This window comes from Cornus florida, unplaced genomic scaffold (genome assembly GCF_030987335.1).
Source record: "Cornus florida cultivar Cherokee Brave unplaced genomic scaffold, ASM3098733v1 CherokeeBrave_3.0.0_Hap2_Chr11, whole genome shotgun sequence".
NCBI classification, from domain to species: domain Eukaryota; kingdom Viridiplantae; phylum Streptophyta; class Magnoliopsida; order Cornales; family Cornaceae; genus Cornus; species Cornus florida.
The window spans coordinates 51,531,269-51,540,512 of record NW_026775581.1 but is presented as its reverse complement, the minus strand read 5'-3'; the positions used below and the strand labels follow the sequence as shown (position 1 = coordinate 51,540,512).

Below are 9,244 nucleotides of genomic sequence, written 5' to 3'. Positions count from 1 at the left end.
AGAAAGAGATATCTTAGGGTTTAGAGATCACCACTAAGCATAGCTTTTCTACACCCTTAATGAATGATTAATGAGGGAAAAACATATATTGCAACAAGGTGTGTGTGTGTGTGGTTGTTTCAACAAGCATAGATGACAAATTAAGCATATATTGTCTAAACAACATGGTGGATAGCACAACATATCAAATTAAGCCATTAATCCTGTCTTTAAGCTCACAACCAAACACATCACAAGGTTAGAGAAATATGTTACTTACTTTCATAAGTATGGAACATCAACAACAAGCATGGATTGTCCTCCCATTTAACAACTACACTACAACTAAGCTAATGACATGAAATTAAACTAAGGGATAGGTACAATCCATCAAGAAATGAGTATGAACCATCAAATAAACCACAAGAACATGCCATTAAGTACAATGTCTTGACAATCTCTAAATCTATAGCATCAATACACATAGACATATATCAATAACAAAAGAAATAGAGACAAACACATGCACATCTATTCTAGCATATATAGACATATGGATAGAATGAAATGATTAATTGGAAGCATTAAACCATATAAATCATTGAATAAACAATATCTATATATATAAAAGTGTCAAAACATGAATCACAATACAAATCCCCTCAAAAATACATAAATCAAGAAGTAGAAGCATGCTTAGGGCTAACTCTAGCCCCAAGAGGATGTCTAGCACTCATGGATGATGTCCTTCAACCCTCAAGGGCAAGCTCCATGGAAGAAATCTGCTCCTTGGTTGATGAAGAGTCTCCAATGGTGTCTCTAGCCTCCTCTTCTCCTTTGCTTCCTCACTAAGTATTATCTTCTCTATGTGTGTGTATCAAAGTATCTCCTCAAAAGGTGGCTCATATTCCTTATATAGGTAGGTCAAAAATCACCCCAAATGAGCTGGGCTCGTACACCAATAATCCTCTAATGATTGGATATGAGACAACTTTTAATGAGCTGGAATTTTAATTTTTCTCGGGATTTGGGAGGTTCGATCGATCGAACTTGAGGTAAGATCGATCGAACATGGCTGAGATCTATCTAATTGAAGCTGGATCGATCCTCAATGGCGGCACCTTTTTGGATAAAAACAAATCTAAGATATTTTGAAGATATTTTTGGGAAAAGAACAAAAGTGGTTGGTAAGGTGGTACAACTGGATAAGATCAATCATTTGGATAAGGATAAGATAGTTCAATTAATCAGAGAATGATGTTGGATCGATCGAATTTGTGGGATCTCTGAATTGGAACAAACATGGCTCAGATCCATCTTGAAGTGCTGAGATCGATGAAAGTTGGATCGATCGAACTTTTCTTGAGATCGATCGAAGTTGCTGAAATTCCACCCTTTGCTTCCTTTTGTTCTACTTTGCTTCTTTCTTTGATTCATCCCAGAATTGCTCAATTATGCTCTTATTTGGCTGAGTTAGCTTATTTTGGGGATAAGTACCTGAAAATGAAAATAATACAAAATCAATCTAAAGCGGGAAAATAAGATAGATAAAGGTCCTAGAATACCTAAGCTTAAGGGGTTTAAATGTGCACTTTTCAGCGCTCATCACACCCCCAAACTTAAATATTGCTAGTCCCTAGCAATGAACTAGAAAGTAAAGGAATGAAATGAACAATTATACAACTATGAACTAGAAAATAATAAATGGATAATGCCACTTTCGTAGGGAACACGATTGCATTTAGCGTATGCAGCAAACCTTTTAAACCCCTAGGTTACCCCTAGTGGATGAGTGAAGTCTTGTGAGGGTTTCCAGAAATGATACCCACAAACATTAAGCTCATTCTTTCAAAAGAAGCACCAATATTGCAAACAAGCATTGGGAGAAAACTACCTCAAGTATGCAATTTTTCAAACATTTCCAAGCAATCTCTTAAAATCTCAACATCAAGCAAACAAGTATGGTCCTCCACACATCAAGAAAATGATTATGAAAATCAAAACAACTCTAGAATCCTTTTTAAGTGGATCGGTATCAAATATGTTACTATCTTTAGCCAACTAAAGAAATGATCACATCTTTACTCTCAAACTAGCACACAAATCTAGTACCGATCATCAAGACAAAAAGTGGACCTTTTATTAAAACTTTATTGTTCTAGATGCGCTTATTCTTTTCACTCAATTTTTTTTTTTTATGATCAAAGATGGAAGTATGGTGCAATGTGTTGATCTATTAAGCTTTCTAGCGATTCATAAGGTCGAGCGTTAGGTCAATGACTCCCAAACCGAACGGCTTTAGGGTATTAGGTGTTCAAACACCCCTACGGACTTACAAGTTCAAATCAACTAGGCTACAAATCAAGACAACCTCCATCTAATCATTTCCTAATTCTTACCTTTTAGAAGAAGTCCTTATTTTTTTTATTGCTTTTGCAACTTTTTTTTTTTTTTTAGATTATTAACCTAGAGTTTGGGCCCTCCACCTTTTGGCGCGAGAAATTCAGTGCTTGATGAGGCTAGAATCCTGGCTACTAGCCCAATTGGGATATAACCAATTCAATAATCAACAAAGCATGTACCCCACAAATGAATGCTAGTGTGTGCCTGTCTAGTGTAGAATCTTAGAGTGAATCTCAAAACAATCACAAAATCAAGATGATGTGGACCACAAATGTAAACAAGATATCAATTTTTCAAAAAATTTACTTATAAATGGCATCCAAATGGCATATAAGGAGTATTGGACTCTCAAGTCAAGCAATTTTTAAATTTTAAGCAATATAGTCCTCAAAAGATTAAAATCATAGCTAGTTATGGACCAATCATAGAAAATCCCTCAAATACACAAGAGATACTCAAAATTTTGAATTTAAAAACAAACACTACAAAACACCATTACCCCCAAACTTAAATGGCACAATGTCCTTAATGTGCAAAGATAACAAAAGAAAAGAGTATACCTGTGCAATGAAGGCAAAGAATGGCTAGAACAGAAGTATCCAAAGTGGGTGGCATAGCTCCCCCCCCCCCCCCCAAACTTAGGATCAACTGTGGTCCTGAAATTTGGCACTTGGATAAACTCATCAGATAACAAAAGGGATAATTACAGTGCACAGTGAATATGCAAGTATAAATAAGATAGCAACTGAAAAATAAAAAGACGTAAAAGGGTGGTCCTGAAAATTTTGGCTGTACTCTCTCTCACTGAAGTCACTGGGATGCACCTGATGGAGTCAAACAGATAGCTATAAGAATTTAAAAATATAACATCCATACAGAAAACATATATAAATAAAAATAAAGTACAGTACATCCAGTATCAAAGGGATAGAGAGATCAGGAAGAGGAGGTAGGACGGGCAAGTCGCGCTCCGCGGATTTCTCTGGATAGATCCCTGAATGAGGTCATGACATCTGTACGAAGGGAAGCAATATCAGCTCTAATGGGACAGCATCTTCTCGGAGAGAAATCGTGTCGGTGCGAATAGACACTATAGTATCCTCCAAAGCCTAGAGTCGCTCTCCAAAGCCGAGTGTCTATGCTGGAGCCTCAGGTACCGTTGGAGCAGGAGATTGATGATCCTGAGGTTGCTCCACATCGTGAATGGGTGACCCAACTGGAGAGTGCTGCTATGCGTCCTCTGCAGGCTGCTCCAAATCGATGTCCATATGTACGGCAGCCGGATCAACTGATATGTCCTCTACTGCCGGGTCTGCTGTTGCTGCCATCTCTTTTTCCTCTAAATCCTCTACTGCCTTGACAACATCATCATGAAGGCTCTTGATAAGAGCGTTGTAGCTTTTATCCCAGTCCTTCTTTCTGAACGAGCAGGACCCAGTCTCAGGACGCTCCTGTGGTTGGAAGGGATAGTGCTGATCCCGTAGGATCTGGGTGATGAGGTGGCTGAATGGGAGATACTTAGCCCTTTTGGGCCTCTCCTTGCTAATGTAGTCATCATAGAACTTCCTCATCACACTCCAGATGAGCGCTGGGATAGATAGCCAATGCCCTGAATAGAATGCGTACAGAGCTGTCAAAAAGTCTCCTCTCTGCTGTATCTTATAGCCAGCCATGAAGATGTTGCGGAACAGGATAGAGTCGAAGAACCATAGGTCATCTGGAAGATAGGTCTGGGTGGCGTAGGTTTCGCCACCGGCATAGTGACCTGTGAGTAAAACGGCCATGTCCGCATATGTGGGCCGATAGAGAGTGGGATATGTGTCTTGTAGCTCTGGAGGGCAGTGATGTGGATAGTGGCAAGATCTGGACAATGTATCCACTGTAATAGAAATCAAATGACCATCAATGGTGGTCCTCAGCTCCGCTGTGTTACGCGGGGCAGGCCGGAGGTTCTGGAAAAACATCCGTACTAGCCTTGGGTACACGGGGTCTATGACAGGGGCAAGAATGGCTGCAAGGCCTCTCCGTAATATATCATCATATGCTGATCGGGTAAGTACCGATCAAGAAAAGAAGTCTGTATCGAAGACCGACTCGTACGCCACTGAAAGGCGTGAGTATCTACGTAATGGCTGGTCTAACTCCTGGGCTGGCTGAACTAATAGAGGTGAAGGATGCTCAGCCTAAGTTGAATGAAAAGGAGATGCACCAGCATCAGAGTGTAATCTGCTGTCAGAATGGGGAGACTGTATGGGCTCAGCTGGCTCCTCCTGTATGGGGTCCTGGGCATGAGATGGACTGGTCTTGTCATCTAAACTCGGCCTGCCCTAGCGATGATAGTGTCTGTGAGCTACAGTCTTGACTCTAGCCATGGCCTGCAAAATAAAAGGAAACTTGCAAAGGAAGTCAGTGCTGATATAAAGAATTAAAGCACAAAATAGAATCATGTATGTCAATTAACATAGATAATATAGATAAATGACATGAATCTATAGAAGTGACAGGATGTGAACATGCTAAGTAGTATAAGTGTAAAATGCATCCAATGTGGAAAATCACAAGCATTGGGCATGAATGAGATATCATGGACACAAGATAAGATGCATGGAATATGTATATGAAATCTGTGAAGTTCGATCGATCATAAAAAATGTGAGATCGATCTCACTTGATCGATTTGAGAAACTGAGAAACTAAGTTCGATCGATCTCACTAGATCAATTTGAGAAATAGATTCGATCGATCGAACTGTGTGAAGAACATGAGCAGTCACAGATCTGTGACGTGGATAGCACGGGGCTTTAAAGAACAAGGTCGTGGGCCCATCAACGCAACAAAGTTTCAATCCTAATCACTTAATGAGACCTATACTCTAAAAATCAAAACAAATCCCTAAATATATATATAACCATATATACATATATATATATATATATAAAAAGAGCTTCAAACTTTATCAATGGAGATTTTTAACATTAAAATAGCTTAAATCTAGCATTTAAAATATGTATGCATTAAATTAAAGCTTAAAATCACAAGAGGGAGGTTCGGATCTCACCAGAATCAAGAAAGAAATGGAGATGCGAAGGGGGTGAGATGCGAATCAAGATCCGAGAGGAGAGAGAGAGAGATTCGACGCCTGGGATGCTTGCTGGAGTCTCGCCAGAGATGGAAAAGAGTGGGTGTGCAGCAGCGACGAGGGATAGGGCTTGGAAGAGGGTTAGATCGATCTATGAAATCGATCTTCAAACCCTCAGGTTCATTTTTTAAAAACATTCCCTTGCCAGTTCGATCGATCGAACTGAATCCTCAGATCGATCGAATTGATATCGATTTCTCCTCTTAAGTGACAAAGTATTTTAGTGATTTTTGAAAAAGTAAAATAAAAAAATAAAATAAAAAGTAAAATATTTTTAGGATATTTTTTAGGATTTTTGAAAAATATTTATTTAAATTAAATTTTTATATATATATATTTTATTATTATTATTTTTATTTTATTTTTTAGAAAATAAAAATAAAAATGACAATTAAATTATAAAATATATATTTTGGAAAATAAAATTGACAATAAAAGTAATAAAATAAAACAAAAATTGAAATTTTTGAAATTTAAAACAAAGTCAAAATTGAAAATCAAAGAACAGAGATCGATCTCCCCAAGATCGATTACAGAATACCTTCGATCGATCGAAAATGCATAGATTTGAAGAAATGTTTGATCGATGAGACAGAGAGGCTTTGAGATGCAGGTTCAAAATTTTTCTTAGTGTTGGAACTGCAGATCGATCCAAGATGAAGTTGGATCGATCGAAGAAGTTTAGATTGATCTAGGAACAAGTTTGAACAATGGGACAGAGAGCTGAAATATGCAGGTTTTGTTCGAACCATTGGACAGAGAGTGATTTGGATGCAGGTGGGAAGTTCGATCGATCGAACTCATTTTGAGATCGATCGAACTTATGAAAAATGCTCAATTTCAACATAAAAGTGTATGCAATCCTAATCACAGTTCCTAGCAATGCATATGAATCCAAAGCCAATATCTAGACTTCGTAAGAATTGAAATTAAAGATAGAAATAAGGGAGGAATAGGGTTTTGACACCCTACGAAATGTCTTGCTAGTCTTTAACGTCTCTAGCAAGACGTTGGGCTTTTTTAGCCCGGATCAAACATCTTGTAGTGCATCCCTTCCTCAATGGTGTGATAAGTGCTTTAAACTCCACCCGACAAATGGTTCTTTAAGGAACTTGTTGGATTAAGCTCAAAAGACGTTTTCGGTCCTAGGTCAAGACAATCTTTGGGCTTCCACGCCCTTTTAAAATAAGATTTTGAGATAACTTTCTTTGGTTTCAAGTTTGAAGATGGACTTTTTGAAACTTTGGTCTCACACAAAAACTCAATTCCTTCACTTTTAAGGTCATGACATTTCTCTACAACATTAATCTCTTCATGCTTGTCAAATGAATTGGGGGTTGGATTAAAAATATTCAACATTACCTTCATGTGACCAAATGAGATCTTCATTATCCCTGTCCTACAATTAATGTTGGCATTCGCGGTTGCCAAAAAAAGAGGGCCAAGGATAACGGGAATTTGGCTCTTAGGATTTGGGACCAGTTCCGTGTCAATGACAACGAAATCAACAAGAAATAAGAATTTATCAATTTTAATCAATACGTCTTCGATGATACCCTTAGGCTTTTTGATTGATCGGTCAGCAAGTTGTAAAACTACCGATGTCGGTTTCAAGTCTCCTAAGCCTAATTTGACATATACGGAGTATGGAAGAAGATTAACACTTGCTCCTAGGTTAAGAAGAGCCCGATTAATGATATGATCACCAATGATGCATGACGTAGTAGGTGAACCAGGGTCCTTAAACTTTGGAAGAGTGTTATGCTGCAAAATTGAGCTTACTTGCTTGGTTAAGACCACTTTCCTAGGTTCTTGGCTTTTGTTCTTCCTCTTTTGGGTGCACAAGTCTTTCAAGAATTTGGCATAAGCTGGGATTTGCTTGATTGCATCCAAAAGTGGAAGATTGACTTTCACTTGCCTAAACACTTCCATGATTTCATTTACTTTGGCCTTTTGCTTGTCATTTGAAATGGATTCTTTTAAGGCATCTGGAAATGGAGCTTTTGGCTTAAAAACCTTTTCGAAAATTTTCTTTGAAGTCTCTTCAACACAAGAAGTTTTCAAATCATTTTGTAAATTTCTCTTTTCAAAATCACTTTTCAACACATTCTCATTTATATGGTCATGCACATGCAATGAAGGAGGAATATGATATGAAACGGGACGGGTGTCAACTTATGGTTGCACCGGTTCACTCTCTTCATTGGACATACCCACTTGGTTGTCCATAACCTTTCTACTTCTCAAGGTAGTCACCGCATGGATATGCTCTATTGTGTGACCTTCCGATGAGGAATGAGCCTCCACAACACATTGTTGCTTTTGTGGGGTATTCAAAGGAATTTTTCCTTTCTCTCTAGCATTTAAAGTGCTAGCTATTTGCCCTACTTGGGTTTCTAGCTTAGCAATAGATTGAGAGTGAGAATGAAGTAATTGTGTGTTTGCCTCTAAAGTGCCCAAAACGGTCAAAACTTTCTTTTCAAAAGCGGGATTTCTAACATTTCCTTGGGAATATGATTGATTGGGAAAATGAGAATTTGAAAATTGGTTTCCTTGTCATTGGTATGATGATCTAAAACCTTAGGAACCCTGGCCTTGTAGTGGAGGTAGAATGTATTTCCCTTGAAAACCACCTTGGGAAGGGTTTGAGCCCTCCCCTTGGCTTTTCCAAGAGAAATTCGAGTGATTCCTCTAACTAGGATTGTATTGATTACCATAAGGATTGTTCCCTTGATTAGCAAAAACAACATTTGCTTGTTCATGATGCTCACTTTGCACATGTCCATAGGGACAATTGGAAGTAGAATGTAAAACACTTAAACAAGTCATATAGGTCTCATTAGATGCATAATGAGAATGGTTAGGGTAGGAAGATACTTGATTCGCCGAGTTTTGGTTGATCAAAAATTAATCAAACCTTTGAGATAATGATTTCATTTCGGCGGCAATTTCATTGGAGTGGTCGACTTGATGTAAGCCAACACTCTTCCTACCACTAGAATTTCTACCATTCTTCGAAGATAAAGTACGATGCAAAGAATTTTCACTCATGCTCTCATAAAGACGCCACACATCATCCTCATGCCTATCAATGTAAGAGCCACCCATGGAAGTATTAACCATGCCCTTGTAATTATCCGATAAGCTCTCAAAGAAATATTGAACTAATTGCCATTTGGGCATGTCATGATGTGGACACTTCCTAAGTAATTCATTAAAGCATTCCCATGCCTCATGAAATATTTCTCCATCCCCATGTGAAAATTCCCTAATTGAAGTTCTCATGGCATTGGTCTTAGAAACCGGATAGTACTTCTTTAAGAACTCTTATTTCATTTTCGCCCAAGAAGTTATTAAAAAAGGCCTAAGATTGTTAAACCAATATTTTGCCTTGTCTTTAAGGGTGAATAGAAATAGTTTAAGCCTTAAGACCTCTTCCGGCATGTCCGTGTATTTTACGGTGGAACATACTTCAAGAAACTAATCCAAATGCTTGTAAGGTTCTTCACTTGGAAGTCCATGATAATTAGGAAGCATTTGAATGGTTTGTGATTTGATTTCATAGTGGTGTGCTCTAAATGGTGGCAATTGAATGCATGTGGGTGCATTATATTCATTAGGCACATAGTGATCTCTTAGAGCAAGGGGAGGATTAGCAATTGGAGGTGCAACATGGGCGCCTTGATTGCCTTGAATGATGGGAAGTGGTGGAACATAGATTGG

The 9,244-nt window shown here is 38.3% G+C and overlaps 1 pseudogene; it reads left to right on the top strand.

Moving 5' to 3' along the window:
• The first annotated feature begins 8,702 nt into the window (after nucleotides 1-8,702).
• On the top strand, nucleotides 8,703-8,801 carry LOC132287322 (small nucleolar RNA R71; annotated as a pseudogene).
• Nucleotides 8,802-9,244: the final 443 nt, after the last annotated feature.